At 38.1% G+C, this 18,066-nt stretch overlaps 1 protein-coding gene across 14 annotated transcripts in view; it reads left to right on the forward strand.

Annotated features, from left to right (window-relative positions):
- Positions 1-5,979: 5,979 nt before the first annotated feature.
- The window catches only part of LOC131431358 (uncharacterized), a 142,401-nt gene continuing 130,314 nt past the window's right edge, over positions 5,980-18,066 (forward strand). For 6 of the 14 annotated variants that reach the window (XM_058597015.1, XM_058597026.1, XM_058597028.1 and 3 more), the window contains exon 1: positions 5,990-6,513. The gene's annotated coding sequence lies outside the window, so the exon portion shown is untranslated. The other 8 variants (XM_058597033.1, XM_058597034.1, XM_058597027.1 and 5 more) reach the window with 6 other exon arrangements.

The following is an 18,066-nucleotide window of genomic DNA, read 5'->3' on the forward strand; positions in this document are numbered from 1 at the left end:
TGCTGCCCGGTGGTAAAGGTTTGACAATTTTCGATCTTGAAAAAGTACCATAGGGGGGAGTACATGAAATTTCCAAAATCGAAAAATTTTTTTGATGCCGAAACTCTTAAAACTGCATGAAACATCGAAATTTAGTGTCATCTCAAACAAATTTTTTTTTGAAAAAATCAACTTTCTGGGACTTAGAAAAATTTTCATATTTCTTCTAAGTCCCAAAAAGTCGACTTTTTCAAAATTTTTTTTTTCGAGATGACACTAAATCTCGACGTTTCATGCAATTCTAAGCCTTTTGACATCAAAATTTTTTTTTTCGATTTCGAAAATTTCATGTACTCCCCCCTATGGTGATTTTTCAAGATATATGAAAATTCCACTGAGTGGACTAAGGCTTTTTTTTTAGATTAGCATCACTGTTCTCATACAAATAGGCAACGCAAATGTCAAGCACTAGTTTGGGAAAATGATGCTGACTGTGTGACATAAACACTGATGCATGCTTTTGTGAACTACTCGAATACTGGTGTCAAAATTAGTATCCAAAATTATTTAATAAAAGTATGAAACATATTTTCATGAGACTGTTATGAAAGAAGAGAAAGGCATTATCACACCACTAGGTGGATTAAGAAGGGTTTTTAAATTTTGTTTTGAACTCGTTAGAGCTTTAGCCTGTTTGACCAAGCACTACCTCGCCAAACCTAGTTATAATGGATGTTTTTTTTTCGATTTCCATAATGTGTCCGGTTTAGCCCCATTCTCCCCAATATTATGAAAACTGTTTTCCTTAAATATTTTGATCAATTACGAAATTGACACTTTTCAAACAAACGACTTTTTTCCATATGTATAGAAATATTTCCATACTTTTTTGACGTATTTTAAAGACACTTAAAATTGTCGGTTACGCACCTATAAGGTTACAGCTCCCGAAATGTTCACCAAATCCCATCCAAACATAATCAGTGATGTCATAGTAGCTTTTAAAACAGCATAAATTTATCGAAATTTTTTTAGTTATCCTCGAGAAAATTGAGCCGATAGTCGGCTACGTCACTTATACCATTACATCTCCGAAATCCGAAATAACAGTCATTATCATCTTTAAAGAAAAAAACGCTCAATTTTCTCGTAGATGGCTGAACCGATTTCATCAAGCTCAGGCTCGTATGGAAACTACTGCTGGTTCACTAAACATGTTTGAAGTTCAAATGGCTCCGAAGATGTAATGGTATAAGAGACGTAAACGACAGATGTTTTTTTTTTTCTATCCGCATAATTGTTTCAGATAGTGACCTATGATCACTTGGATGGGACAAAATTTTCTAGCTCCACCAAATTTTTCGTTCTGGATCCCATAAGAGCTATGCACAATTTTAGCTCGGTTGGTAAAACTATATTTTCGCACCCGACGTTTAAAGTTTGTTTGGGATTCGGCACGAGGAAAATTACTTTTTATAAAGAAAAAAAACCGGTTGGAGATCACTCTATAGACTCACCCTATACTAAATCCCATACAAACTTCAAATCTCGGGTGCCAAAACCAAAGTTTTACCAAATTAAGCTTAAATTTTGCATAGCTCTTATGAAATCCAAAAGGAACACGAAAAGTTCGATGGAGCGAGAAAATTAACCTTTTCATCGTTTTCCCATACCGCCTTTTCCCACCCTAATAACCACGTTCAAATGTATTATTGCTGATACGCTTTTGTGATTTACCCGAATCAATCTGAATAAATTGATTACATAAATGAGCCCAAATTACCCAAGTAACCACGACGCATTATAACTTTACATCAATTCAAGTTTTAAAATTTCGCGTAAAATTTGATTAAATGCAGCGGAGTTACTCGTGTTTTTACAATGCTATTCTAAAGCTGAAAAGAGCGATTATTAGACTCTTATAGGATTATTATTCTTATAGTTATTATTAAAGTTTCGTTGCTCCAAAATATAGCATTGAATGTCGATATATAGCACAGCGGAAGGTCGTTGTAAAATAATGCTCAGTTACCTTTTGAATGCGAATTTATTGCACATTGCTTTAGAGTATGTAAGATTAGTGTAATTAGACATTAACAATGTAAAAATGTGCGGTGATATAATGCATATGTTTACTTGGGTAGTGTCATAAATTATCCCAAAGTAAAATGCAAAAAATGTTTTCATAAGACTATGTCGGTGAAAAACGAAAGGCATTATCACACTACTAGGTGGATTAAGAATAGCTTTTATTCATTTCTGAAAAGAGGCGAAAATTTGCAGAGTATATCCATAAAAGTGTTAGAATTTAGTAAAAATTGAATGACGATTTATGCTGACAGGTTCATCGATTTACGTTGAACCGTTAGGTGGCATTGGTATTTCAAAATAAACTGCTGGCGCACTGATGAGCCGAAGGCGAAACATATAAAATGAAAATAGTTATACGCATTTAGCACAACACTGGTACCAATACGGTACCAAGTCCTCTGAATAACAAAATTTAATGTTGACGTAGATAACAGATATCCAGGCTCGTACAAAATTAGTCAAAAACCTTTGCAAATTTACTATGCGTTGAAAATAAGGGACTCACTACGGTCTTCTACTCAACTATTTGCCACAGTTTGCGTCGGTTCAAAAGTTAGTGATTGCCCAATTTTTCATTATATTAAAAACTGTCGTTACTATTTCGCCACTGATCTGTGTCTATTACTATTTCATGATATTAGCGCCGAAATGGTTTTTTTTTATACAGTAAAATTATTTGGAAACTATTTTCTTTTAAAACGATTTAGTTCTACATGATGGTTTAGAAAAATTTCCGAACTGGTTACCAAAATAATTGTTTATGTGTACTGTTTCAAATAATGCAAAAGCGTTTAAAGGTAAGGTAAGGTAAAGGTAAGCGTTCTACTTACAATTGTAGGAAAATAGCCAGTGTCGAAAAACAGAAAAATCGAGTCGGTAATATCAGAGACATAAATAGATGACGTGAATATGAATAAAACTGTCACGCTTCCTTCTAACTTTTGAATATTCTTCACTAAACTTATTATATCCACTTCCGATTTGCATATTTTAACAGATAAGTAATGCTAATAGCAAATACAAATTATTTTGATGTTCTTTAGATAGCATTTGGAGCCTTTGGAAATGCTGATTTTGCATAATGTTCCCAATTGATGTCCACTTTTCGTTGTGTTTTGCTCCAATGCAAACGACCAGCAGCAGGATGACCCAATCGCTCTTGTTTGAAGCGAAACGGGCTCTGCGATAGGGATGTCCGATACCGAGTTGATACTTTAAGGTATCGATATTTTCTTTCAAGAATCGGGTATTTTTGGTATTGATATCGCATCAGAACGATACTGTTAGTATCGATACTTTTGGTCTCGATACTTACAGTATCGCAACAGATTGAAATCAATTCTAATTACGATGGAACTTTTTTTTTGTTTCAATTATAGAGGCTTTAAGGTCATTCGCCTCTTCGAGCCACAAAATTGTTCTAACCCTATGTGTGGGGTTGGGAATCGAACCCAGGTGGGCTGCGTGAAATGTATTGGTATGACGTTGACTAGCCTTCGTTAAAATCGACATCTCGCTTCGTTTTACAGGTGCGTAGAAAAGAGAGTACAATGAGAGTAAACCATTAAAAAAACACGCACATAAAGTTCATACTCCAAGAGAATTCAATCATTTCAATTTTGCACACTTATTGCACTCTCTTTCAGTGCGTCTCAAAACGATGGAATAATAGCAATAGGAATTGGCTTTTAGTGTAGTATTCGTGTATTAACATAAAGGTTATGACATGAAAATTGTTGAGAAAAAAAGTCGAGAAAGGTGAAGTGCGATCTATGTGGCAAGTAATATGCGTATACTGTTTGCACAACAAATTTATGCACAGCATAAAAAGAATTGTTACAATTTCGATGTTAACCCAGGTTGGCGGTTCAATCCATAAGACGCTGTTCTTACAAGCCAGTTGTCGTATGTTCGAGCCCTGATCTGGAAGGATTCTTATGGCTTTTTTCATTGAACAACACTGGTGGCGTGGATTGCTCTGGTTTTGCACTTTCGGGCACAAAAGACAATGAATCACCGTCAAAAAAATTCACTTCTGCTCAAAAGTGCAAAACCAGAGCAATCAACGCCACCAGTGTTTTACAATGAAAGACGGCATTAGTGTCAGTAGGATCGTAGTACTAGCCATGCAATGATTCTGTACGCTTTGAATCGGCTGCGAAGTTCGATATAACAGAAAGGCCAAGTCAGATCCAAATAATATTCAGGAATTTTGTATGGGACCACAAGACCTTTCATTTGAATCTAAGTTTGTGAAAATCGGTTCAGCCATCCCCGAGAAAAGTTAGTGCAAAAAAACAGTACATACACACACAGACATTTTGCGTACTCGACGAACTGAGTCGAATGGTATATGACACTTGGCCCTATGGGCCTCGGTTCAAAAGTCGGTTTTCACAGTTATTGCATAACCTTTCTATATGAGAAAGGCAAAACAAATAACGCCGCATTCGACAATTTTATTTTATGTTGAAATGATTGCTGCGCAAGTATCAATTGATACTTACAGGTATCGATACTTTATTGCCTTTTGATACCTTGTATCGATACCCAAATTTTGGTATCCCGATATCCGGGGTATCGATACATTGCCTTCCGAGTACCATTCCTACTCTGCGAACGTCCTACAGCAGAACTGTTCACAGGGCCGATTGATTTCATACTGAACCAATAATCCCTTGGCATCGTAAACCTAAATGGATTTTGCCTTAATAAATATATCTATATATACTGAACCAATTTTCGTTTAGAACTTTCTTTTTACGTGATTTCGTTTGTAGCTTTTTTACAAATGGACAGTGCCAACGGCCAAAAAATAGCAACATACAGAATTCTGATGCCTATTATTTCATTTCGAATTTGCATATTTCAGCGAAAGAATCTAACAAAATTCTGTACGGGACTCATTTATGGAATTTAGAAGGACCAAATTGTGGAATTCTCCACGATATCAAACACTGTTCGGAGAATTTTTTCGAACGTGAAGCAGTCAAATGCTGGCTTCGAACATCCCGCAATTGATTCAATACTGAACTGAATTCTTGATACTGGAACTAAAACTGAGTTCTGGATATGAATCAACCGGAATGATGCACTTGTTTTACTTCCTGATCAATCAACTGCGCAGACTAGCACAAATGAAATATATGAAGTATTAACCTTCTATACCTATTCAGATACAGGAAAGGCGTCATGAGTTTTCTTCTTTGATACTCGTTGATACCAAACATTTCAGAAAGCATTAATTTTGAATTATTTGTGATTATGTTATACAGTTGAAAATGCTATAATACATTGATGACCATATTTCCGATGGCAAGTAGCAAACTTCATGTTCATACGTTAGATACAACAAAACTTCTCACTCTCTCAGAGGGTAAATTTTGAAAAGGCGCCCCATAGTAAAGTAATTTGTATTCACGACAAAAAAATATCATTTTATTTATTAAAATGTACTAAATGAACTTTTTGGATTTCCTATCAACGGTAATTAGAAAACTGCTTCGATTTGCAACAATGGCAGTTTTTCTATATCATTTCAATTAGAGTTTTCAAAAACAATTCCACAAATTTACAACAAAATCTCTATCGAATTTGCTCAATGAAGGTAAATGCAAGCATAAGTAGTGATAAGTGTATAAACTTTTCATTCGCCACTTGCTGGTGTCACCCGAAATCGCGGCCGATTACAATTTGAGCGTTCAACGTTTCTTCAGTTGTTGTCTCGCGCCTGCCGACCACTGTCACATTCGTCGGTGCCGTCGTCATTGTCCGCGACAGCATCTTGTCGCGCGTCGTCGATTTGTGAGTTTAGTTCAGTTGAATTTGAGAGCAATACCATCGCCAATCGCCATATACCTATCCGGTGATGATGATGAGCCAACAAAACCGAAGCAAGCGGCAGCAGTAGCAGCGACGGTGGTGGAAGTACTGCCATCAGCAATAAGCAGAAGCAGCGAGACTCGTTCTTTTTCTCTTTTTTCTTCTTCCCTCGTCCCGCTTGTCGACCAACATACGTCGTTGCCGTCGCCACCACACTCGTCGTCGTCGTCGCCGTCGTCGTCATCCACATGCCTTGTTGCCCTGCCGTGGCCTGCTTGCTCTACGCTGTGTGTTGAATTCACATTCATTTCGTGCGATGTGAAAAATAAAAATGGCTGTAAATATCTTGATATCTGAGCGATATCGGTGAAAAAGAACGGTTTTATGGTGTTTTTCGGGAAATTTTAGCCCAAACTTTGGTGTCGTAGGTGAAGCTTTGTGCAGTGAATCGCTGAGTGATAAAATTTGACGGATTCGAGCAGCGGAAGTGTGTATTTAGCGAAGTTTGAAACTTTTTGTTTCCGTACGGCTTGTGGTAGGGTTTTTTCTGAGGTTATTTCGTAGTGAGTTTGAATTATTTATTGTTGGACAAACGGTGCAGTGCAAACTGGTTGATAGAAGGTTAGTAAAATTAGTTCTTGAACTTGGCGAAACCAGTTGAATCGGTTTTCGGTTTCGTGAAGTTTCCTCCGAAGGAAATAGGCTGTCATCCATCAACACATCAAAGACGCCGATTGTCGTGAAATTCCAGGGCCGAATTATTACTGTCGAAGGTAAGTTTCTTGCATTTTCACTGGCTGCTATGTCTTCTTGCGAACGATGATAATAAAAATTATGGGATTTCTAGGGGGACATGGTAGAGCTTTTTTTTTTGTCTTGCTGGTGAACGCTGATGGACAAGAAACATTCATTTGGCAGTTTTAGGACTCATACGAGCTAGTCGCCTATTGCTTTTCACTCGATAGGTACGAGTTGTTCGGTTTCTGAGAAAATCAATAAAATCAAGATTCGTGTAATTCGTAATGATCGCGCTAAATTGAAGGGGCACACACAAAGGGGCATTGCAGATAGAAAAGGGAGTCACTGTGTGCTTGCTGATGTATAAACGAAAGATCCATAAGAGCGAGGGAGAGAAAGAGAGAGAGCGAGTGGTGCAAAGAAGAGAGAATAAGAAGCATAAATAAATCATTCATTTCGTACTTTTAATTACGAGGGGGCGGTGGGCACGGGATCAAATTCAAGTGTCATAGTAATTTTTTTTCTGGCCAGTATAAATTTGGTTAAGTGCGATGGGACATTACAATGTACCGCAATAGAAGTAGTTAAATTTTCACTTGGATTCGGGATGAGTTTGAGTGTAAAATTTGTGATTGTATGGCATCGGATTTGTCGTCTGCCATAATGCAAACTAGAGAGACAGACCGAAAGGCCAAAGACAAGACACTCTGAACCGTGTCAGAATACTGGCCGCTTTCTGCAAATGGTGGCTTGATTGCCCGGTACCGCGCAGAGGGTGACTACGAGTGGCAAGTGGTCCGGGCGGAAGTTGGTGCTGGGGTGGTGGATTGAACGGTTGGCACTGGTGGTAGGCAGCACAGGGAAAAATTGGAAAACGAGAATAATGAAGAAAAAAAAAATAACACCGCGTGCGAGTTTCAGTGTATTGGAACTGACACCCCACTGGAAGAGAGGGTTCCGGCTGGAGGGGCGCTTCGAGCGGGTAGTTTGGTGAATGTTTTATTGTGGTGATTGGGTGTGCTGTGTAAAAGCGAACGAAGTAAACGGTGGCGAGAGACAGCTATCCGCGGCACCAACAACGGCAGCGAGAGAGAGAGATTCAGTTCGTTTGCCCATGGATGGAAGAAACGGTTTCTGAGTGGGTTGGAATGGAAAAGGGAAGCGCGCGGGGAGTAACTTCGGCAAAGAAGGGTATTCTCAGTGTTGCATTGAAGCTTAACCAGGGGTAGTTCGATCAGTCAGTCGATTATAGTTCTGCCTTCATTTGGGTATTCGTCGTGTAATTTCTGTTTTGCCTCGAATGACAGTTTTAGTTTGAGTTTGATATCCTTTTTCTTCCGGTAATGTCTTTGGAGATATTATTTAGAGAGTGTGATATAATTTGTCAATTCTTTTTTGTTTCGTATGTTTAAAAGGATGGTGAGGATTTATGTCTGACTGAATCATGACCCAATTCAATTGAATACTGTCAAGAAAGGCTACATTTCTTCACCTAAAACGTATTCAAACGCCCCTCGGCGGTAGTAATTCATTCGATTTCACATTTAGCTGGCTCCGATAACTGCGCTCGCTTGTTTTTGTGGATACATTTCGTGTTTCCTCCAACCTTTTGCCACTTCCATTTCTGTGCAACCTTCATCAGAACCTGCTGACTCAAAAGAGAGCAATAAGCGCTGTTGGCGACGGAAATTTTTGTAGCAGAAGTTGCGGTCCACATCTATCATGATTTTATAGGTGTATCTGTCGGTAGGGTGGTAATCCTATTTTAATCGTGTATGTATTGTCATTTGTATCCGTTTCGGATTAACAGATAATAACTAGTCATGTGTAATCAGAATTTTGATTTGATAACTAGATTTTAATTCAACTTAATTAATTTTGATGCATTATTGATCGGCGCAGGCTGTGCTCTAACCATAATCATATAATCATATCTTATGCCGTAACAGATCTATCTTGAGCAAATTAACAGCACACAACCAGCTCCGAAATCTTTCCCGTTCTCCATGTGTGTTCTGTAGAAGTCCTTGATTAAGACCAATTCTAGGAGAAATCCATCACAGAAGGTGTATTTAGACCGACGGCTTCGTGGGATTTCGGATACCTGCTAGCGCACCGCCACCACTAGAAGAAAAGAAGAAACTTCCTACATATTCTCGAACCCGAATCGATTCGACTTTTATTACATTCTCTGTTTTCGGCTCTCATATTTCGGAACACCTCCCGTCTCACCTGTTGGCTTGTTGGCGGCGTTGATTGGTCTACCCCGAGATGAACTGATGTTCTGAGAGCAGCTCTCGTGTGCCCAGAAATCCTGCTTCTCGCCCGACTGCACTGCAACTATGGATAACAAACACTTCGAAGTGCCTGCCACATGTGATGCCTCCACCGGAGCTCGGCAGAACCTTTGGCGAATATATCGGTTTTAATTTTGGTCCGTTCCGCGCACTCCTTTATGCTGTTGTTGTTGTTGTCGTTGTTGCTGTTGTTCGGTTGTGTGACTCAAGCTCCCCGCAATCTACCACGTTCACATTTCTCTGTTCAGCGACCGCTTCTGAGTGAGTGCTCTCTTTTGTGTACACGGTATTCATATACCGGTCGGAAATATAAAGCCTGATGACGACTACGACGATGATGAGGAAGAGCAATTTTACACCATCAGCCCAAGCCGACCGAACGCAGTTTCGTCTATTCCCATGTGGTCTCGGCTGAACTCGACTACTGTTACAGCTGGATTGGAAAGGAGAAATAACGACCACGAGGACGCCATATTTAATCTGAATCAAGACTGTTTGCCTGTGGTAAAGTTTGTGATTCGAATATACTTAATTGACCTTTTATCGATAGACTATTGGTCAGTTTTTATGGTTTTCTGTTAGACTTTATAGTTCAAATAAAATACATCCGATATATACTGAACAAGAAATAACTTAGTCCCTACTTCGAGATTTCGCTCTCATTTTGCTAGTTTTAAACGAACCAGAAAATTGTGATGTGGAATACATCTTTATTTTCTATATTGGGGTGCAAATCAGAAACTCAAGAAAAAATCTACGTAGACATGTGGTCAGGTTTTAAACACCTACAGCTCAGTCTATTTTGTATCAATTATTAATATTATTTCATCATTTGATTGGAAATATTTCTAAGTTTCGGTTTGAATGTATAAAACCACCTATTTTCAATTATAAATGATTGAAATTTTGATTAGTAGCGAGCAGTGTCCTATTTTGTCTGCTAAAAATCTCCGGCATACCGGATTTCCCTGGCATAGGCGACGGTTTTGAAGGAGTAAGCGATTTATCAAAGGGAAAGCTTCGCTCTGATTGGTCAATCGATGCAAAAGCGAAGCTGTTGGTAGCACGCGAATCTATAAATAGAAGCGAAATTATAGTTAACGCTTCAGTCCTACGTGTAGCATGCTAGAGGTAGGCAGGGTTGCCACATATGCAGATTAATCTGCATTTTACAGATTTTTCAGATAAATTTGTGACCAAGATTCTGTATATGCAGATTTGCAGATTTTTGGCAAAAAATACAGATTTGTACAGATTTTTGATAGCGTGGATTAAAAATTGCTTATACTTTCAAAAATTGCTTCTGATAAGATGAAAAGATGGCCATAACGTAAGGTAGCAAAGAAGAAAGATTACCAATTGATCAATCAGATTAAGTTTAACTTTCAGATTGGATTTTGAAAGTTTTTCGTCAAATCATTATTTCGAAAGGCTCCAAAGCAAAAAGCGTTTTTTCAACTACAAAATCATAAAATTCAGACTAAGAAAAGTTTTGGTTTTTTTAAATTTGGGTTCTAAAGACTTTTTCATTCCGTTGTGCTTCGATTTCTTATCACTTCTATATACAGATTTTCAATACAGGTTTTTGAGCTCCCGATACAGATTTACAGATTTTTCTTCTGAAAAATGCAGATTTAAATGTGGCAACCCTGGAGGTAGGTTGTTGCTAGACAGCAAGACAAAAGGTTCCATAAAACGAATTGAAGCTTTACTTTACTCTGATCTTGTGTTATGCAAGCTCGGATGAAATTCCATGTTATGTCGTTTCGCCTGAGCAATAGACAACTACCCCAGGGTAAATTTTTGGTTCTTAAGATTAATTTCTAATTTATATAAGATGAATTCGATTGATAATGAGAAAAAGTTCATCGCTTCAACCAAAATTGCAGAATGGTAGAGAAACTTAACGCTATAAAAAATATTTGCTTGCACACAAAACTTGCACCCAAGCTTGGCGAAGAGAAGCTTAAAAATCGAAATCCGTATCGCAACTATGTACAAAGATATAATTGCATACATTTGGGATATTGATGTCATTTCGTCGGCTACAAAACAAATACAAATCAAGACTAACAATAATCTTAATCAAGATTGATCTAAGCAGACTCTCGTACAATTGCGATTCAAAAGTGTGATGATTGATTGAACTGTTTGATTGTAGATCATTTGAAATTTTGGTAGCCTTGTTCCACATCAATGGCTTGAACAACCCTATGAGGCTGATCCTTGTAGTTCTTTTTAATTTAAATTATAACCAATGTTCACACCCATTTCGTTTTGAATCTCTCATATCTTGGTTTGCTCGTTTATGTATTAAAAACATTTGTATTTGCTATGTTGTGCATTGAAAAAAGACTATTTCAATCCTTCGAGTTGCTTTAGTTATGTTGTGTCGTAATGATATTTATGTCGGTATGTGATCACTTCGGCTCATCATCACCTTTTATAAATTGATCATTGCATTACAAACAATATGAAAAAATGCTTCTTATTCAACGTATGCCTTTCATTTGTCATTCAAATAGTCTCACTATTACATTTCGCTAACTAACTAACTAACGATAATTCTGAATTTGTTGCTCAATTATTTTTCAATTCTTTTGAGTACTTCGTTCAATTAATTTGAAGTCAGCGAAGCCCCCCTTCCAAATATGCTTCAAAACAAATCGTAGCCCAGTGAATAATTTATTGCTAATTTGTTGCTAATTAGTTACGATAATTTCGAATTTGTTGCTCAATTTAGTTTTCATTTGTTTGAGAACTTCGCTAAGTTCATATGAAGTTAGCGACGTACTCAAGAAAATAAAAACAAAAATTGAGTAACAAATTCAAAATTACCGTAACTAATAAGCAACAAATTATTCACTGGGCTTCGATCTGTTTTGAAGCATATTTGGAAGGGGGCTTTGCTAACTTCATATGAACTTAGCGAAATACTCAGAAAATTTTTAAAAAAATTTAGCAACAAATTCAAAATTACTGTAACTAATTAGCAACAAATAAGAAACAAATTATTCACCTATTTGCGTTATCAGCGGCGAGAGGTGCCTCGCTAAGTTCATGTTCATTTAGATGTGACTTTGAAACTAGTGGTTAACAAAAAGATTTAGTTGCTTTGTGTTAACATCCACGCTCTTAAAAGCGAGATGCTTCCATTGTTTGCTGATTTCAAAATAAATGGCATAACTAATTCACGTGAAAACCCTCGTGCTTGCAGTGTTTTCAACGCATTTTTAATATTTGAGCTCACAATTCGCAGCTTGGTGGACTGTTATTGACATAGACAGGAAATATGTACATCGTTCAGTGTATATTTAGAGTAACCACCTTTGAGTGACCGATGAAGTCTCCATGCGGTCAACCGGTCAACTTATGCGAAATCTGGAAGTGAGAAGGTTTTTTAATGTAACTATCTGCTCTGAAGAGTTTTGCTTGAGACGGTAAGTTAAGATCACCCTGGTATGATCGAATCTTTCTTATTTATAAAAATCTCCAAATGACTTAGATAGTGTTGAATTTTGTTTACATTTCGTCTTAGACTCATCAGTGCATAGCTAGCTGAACTAACAAAGCAAAGTCTTGGCATTACATTCCTTTTGTGAAATTTGGCCTTTCTTTTTCAACAGACTTCATAGCGTACCGGATCATTGCATGGCTGGTACTACGATCCTACTGACACTAAGAATCCTTCGAAACGTAAACGTAGAGTTTAAATTTATGACAGATGGAACCGAAAAAAGGGATATAATTTTGGATACCAGCGGTTAAAATTCTACGTGATGAGTTTGAAAAATGCTATACACAGTAGCGTCTCGTGACAAAATGTACGGGTTGTGCACTGAGCATGTGGTATGATATCAGATATCAGTTCGTTGTAAGTGAAGACTAAAGATTGACGAATGGATATTCGCTTGTATTTTTCAATACAATGAAATAACAATATACTTTTGGATGGGATTTTTTATTAAACTTATTCTGTATCATCGATACAATAGAAGAATTCGGTGCTTAGCACGTCAAGCGAATCTGTCAATAACATCATCAATGAAACCGCTTCGACGTTGCGACTGAGACAACAATTTGTTTTCAACTGCCATAGGCATAAGCCACTGAAGCCTCTCTTGAAGGTGTGTATACAAGTTCTCACAGAGCCAAACGTGACAGAGAAAAACAAACAAATCTCAGTGCTGAGCTGAGTAATTACTTCTCTTCTTGAATCTGTGCAGTGACTCATGTGCACGGAAAAGAAAACACACGCAAATGAGATGTGTGTTATTACACGCAATTTCGGTGCACAAGGCAAAATGCTCGAGTTCGCCACGTATTGGCTACGGCAATGCGATATGAAAATATGGATGCAGTTCATTCCTTCAATTTGACTGGTTGTGCAGTGCACAAGGTGCACATAAGGACGAGACGCCACTGGCGATACAGTTGAATTTGGATAATTCTATGACGTGGAGGAGTCGTCAAACGATTTCGTGAGCCGTGAACTGTTACTCGGTCGACAATGGCATTGACGGTAGAAAGGAAAATTGAAGCAATTCCAGGACACTCAAACAAAGGACTGGTCGAGGAACCGTTCTACGTGAAAATTGTCGTTCAGTCGAAAGTATATAAAGTCCCTGATTTGGCTAACGATTTGTTGCTGCGGACAAACAAAAATTAAATTTTCCATGAACTCAAAGCTCAACAAGGAAGTGTGACTGAAAAGAAAAAAAAAACTCTTTCTATTACCCATCAAAACACATAAAGATCTTGTGAAGCTTTGGTCGTTGCTTGGTTGGCTAGTTGCCACTACAGTCGAGAGAATTCATCGAACAGAACCTCAATCCTTCCAATTTCCCTGAAACTCGATCGAAAAATATTGAGTGACTGTCAAGCGGACATTTGAAAAGACTGAACAAATTATGATTCAGAGATGATTAGATGGTTACTGATGTTCAAACCTATCGCGAAACTTTACTATTAAAATTAGATACCTAATGTTGCTATTTTATTGAAGTTTTTAGATGACAAACTTCGACGATTAACACAGCTTACAGTTGCAAGTTTGCATACGATAAATCAAAAGACGCCACCACTGAAAGGTCGTTTCCGTCAGTATTCATCAACAAAGAGAAAGTCATACACAAGGACAGGAACCGAGCACTGAAATTAATTATCTCCCTTCCTCCGGCCCCGGTTATCCCTCCGACGATTGGTGTTCTGCTACAGTCAGGCGTGTAAGCGACATTTCTTCGGTGCGAAGGGAAAAAAAAGGAAGCTTGCCGCTTTTTGCAATGATGCTGACAGGCGGAGGGAAAATGCGTCCCAATCCCGTGGTAGTAGTTTTAGCACTCGGTAGGAACAGTGCAGTAGTGGTAATATGTGTGCCAGTGCCATCCGTTCGCTTGCTGCGAGCGAGCGCAATAGGACCTTCCGTTTGTAGAGGACGGCTATCTCGGGATGCGATGGCGGTGTTTCATCTTGGCAGAATCCCCAGATCCACATCGTGACCGCTGGAGACCGGGTGCAATATTGATATCATTCCGAAGCGGTACGATCGTTGATGCCACACTAATTAGCCTGTTCGGCCGTTTTGTTATTTTATGAAAGTATACTTTCTCTAATTCAGAAGTGCATAACATTGAATTTTTATGTTTCATGTTGTTTTCATAACCTTAGATCATAATTAGACTTCACAATAATCGCCTCAGCATTAGAAATTGTATATTAGCTTCAAGAGTTTAATACAGAATCAAACTAATAACATGTCTTGGAGATGTTTATCTTTTTGAAGTGATTGAAAACCACTAAAATGGAATTATAAAATGTCCTGCTCTTTCTGGAAACCTTCCAATTGCGTTCATTTATGCTGTGCCATGGGTACTGGAGTGAAAATTTCATTTCATAACTCATAGAATCCTTCGGAGGATCTATCACAGATTTACAATCCAGTCGACTAGTTAGAAGATACGCTGCGAACCGAAAGCACCGATGTAGGCAAACACTGAGAACCGATGCCACATCTCGACAGACGGTGAACCGATGAAGGAAAATTAATCGATTTTTAGGGGGCTCTCCAACCACACCATAGACAGCGCCATATCATCCGGTGTGGTAGACCAATCGTGCCGATATCATCGCCATGGATGTGTTGTGTAGAATCCTTCTGGAAGCTGAAAGCATCGTGACCGAAGCTGTAACGCTTTTGTACCGTATCGGATCAATACGTGACGAACATAAATTTAATTTATTACTTACTAATTTCACCGAGTCTTGTCCGAAGAGTCGCGAAATGATTACGAAAGCGTTTCGTATGTGGGCATCTGTACGGTGAAGCATACGGCTCACAATCACAATCGAGCATCGTTCACGGAATGGAAAATCGAACATTTTCCACCCGTGGATTTTGCCTATATGCATAATTAAAAACGGGCTTTGGTCTGTGCTCGAGCCATCTTTTCGTCTGTGTATTTTGGTGGAATACTGCTTTGGGAGTGGGCGATTGAATGGTTCATTGGAGAGAACGCATTCATGTCGGTAACCGCTGTGCAACCAACTAGGACTTGTCCTTTGTCAGGACATGCAAAACGGGATACCGCATTTGAATACGGACATACATTCGCACGTACGGTTTGTTCGGAATAGTTTTGGGAAATAGTCTGTAGTATTGGGATTCAATTGTTTGTTTAATAAACTAGAATAAATAACACATTGTTTCTACCTTAGACAAGAATGCTTATGGCATGTTTCGTTCTTTTTCATGATAAAAAATGTTTGAAAACTTAAAACAGTACTCTTCCTAATGGATGTTCATTCTTTCAAATGAAAGAATGAAATTGTGCTCTTATTAATTGAGTCTAGTAAGTTAGTTTTAAAATTGTATGTGTCACATTGAATGCTGGAAAATCTGTGACCAAAATTGCGTCTATATTTGAATAGGCTGGAATAGGTGTACTTTGTTGTACATTGATTGCGGATGATGATTTCTTTGAGAGTTTTTTATTGTTGTTAATCTCTGTTTCAGAAGCACTGAAGTGGTTTGGGGGCCGGTGTAGAAGAAGTACCATTGTCATTGGGTGTCATTGAAGCCATTTTGTTTAGTTTCTCGCCAGGCTTACATAGCAAACAAAATTTTGGCAATATTATCATGTGGTCAGTTGACGGTAGCAGGTGACAAGCGATTTACATGGAATTCTTGTGTCTGGGTCGAAAGTCACATACTAAGGTATAGACCATGCGTAACAAACGTATGCCATTGTATATACCAAGGTAAAACATCTTCGGGAATCCTTTCATTTAGTTGATGCAAATGCACCTGTTTTAGATCGAGGTACATTGGCTTGTAATTCAATTTTTTTTGTTTAAAAAAAGATGAAGAAGTTGAGTGAACTTCAATACTTGAATAAATAACCAGAAAACAGAAGTCATTTCTTTGAAATAAAATAATTGTATGTTATTTTTGTCCTTTCTCATGTAAAAAGGTTTTCCAATCACAAAGAAAATAGACTTTTGAACCGAGGCCCGGTGGGCCACCTGTCATATACCATTTGACTCAGTTCGTCGAGTAAGCTAAATGTCTGTGTGTATATACACGCAATGTACACTAGCGTTTCTCGGAGATTGCTTGACTGATTTGTACAAACCTAGATTCAAATGAAAAGTCTCTTGGTCCCGGAGGTTCCTATTTAATTTTTCCCGGATCAAACTGATTTCTATTGATTTTTACCCGGATCAAACCCGGTTCGGTAGTAACGGAAAAAATGTACAAAAAATGAAAAGGAAAAGTGCACTCGATTTTCTCAGAGACCGCTTAACCGATTTTTTTTAACTAAGATTCAAACTAAAGGCCTCATAGTCCCATAGGTTCCTATTGAATTTCATATGCATCCGACTTCCAATGAACTAAAAAAGTGCACTCGATTTTCTCAGTGACGTTCATCCAATTTCCACAAACTAAGGTCTTCCAACTCTATATAACCCTACCGAATTTCATCCGGATACGACTTCCGGTTCTGAAATAACAGGCTAATAAGTATAAAAGTTTTATATTCAGGAGCATGTTTTTATACATGACACGGAAAAATCAAGCCAAATACATTCAAATAGCCGTACAATTCTTCAATTTGGTAGGTATGGTTACTTTATTACCCAATACGTTGATTTTGAGTACACCGGGTTTTCGTTCCTGGTTGCGGAAGTACATGAAAAGTGCGGAAATCGTTTCAATTTCTCAGAAACGGCAAGACCGATCATCGCAAACTCAGATTTAAATAAAAAGTATTATGTTATCATAAGATGATATAGCGTTTTATCCAGATGTATCTTTCTGTTCTGGAAATACAGACTGTCCCAGAAAGTATGGACGCACTTTGATTCCGCTGTAAGTGTTAGATATTCAAATTTTATTCGATATACTGATAACATTAGACTACAACAACAGAATAATATTCTCAACATTGGCTACTTAACCATTGTGGACTAGCTGGCGCACCTTCTTGCGAACGTTCCTCATTAAATTCCGTACAGACTTCTTGGCGACAAGTTTTGACACTTTTTTCCAATCTTTTTCGAACTGTTGAATGGTTTCGGCTGCAGAGACATGTTTAATAAAATGTGCCTTCGTTAATGCCCAAAATTCCTCAATTGGTCGAAGTTGTGGGCAATTTGGTGGATTCATGTCTTTTGGGACGAAAGTGACATTTTTGGTAGTATACCATTCTACCGTTGATTTCGAGTAGTGACAAGAAACAAGATCTGGCCAGAAGACAACCGGATCCTTGTGGCTTCGAATCATGGGTAGAAGTCGTTTTTGTAAACATTCCTTGATGTATATTTCGCTGTTCATTGAAGCAGTGGTGATGAAGGGATTCGAAATCTTACCGCAGCTACAAATTGCTTGGCGGACCATAGCTTTCTTACCAAATTTTTTGACTTCAATCGATGTCTCGGACTGGTTTAACACTTGCCCTGCTCGCACCGTATAATATTGTGATCCCGGCAAGGATTTGTATCGATGCTTCTTTTTTCGGACTACGTTTTGGTTGTTTCTGCTTCTTATAGGTTCGAAGATTCAAACGTTCTTTAGCACGAAGAACATTTGACTTCGAAGTGCCCACTTTTTTGGCCACATCCCGAACTGAAACCTCCTTCT

Source organism: Malaya genurostris, chromosome 2 (assembly GCF_030247185.1).
Source record: "Malaya genurostris strain Urasoe2022 chromosome 2, Malgen_1.1, whole genome shotgun sequence".
NCBI classification, from domain to species: Eukaryota; Metazoa; Arthropoda; class Insecta; order Diptera; family Culicidae; genus Malaya; species Malaya genurostris.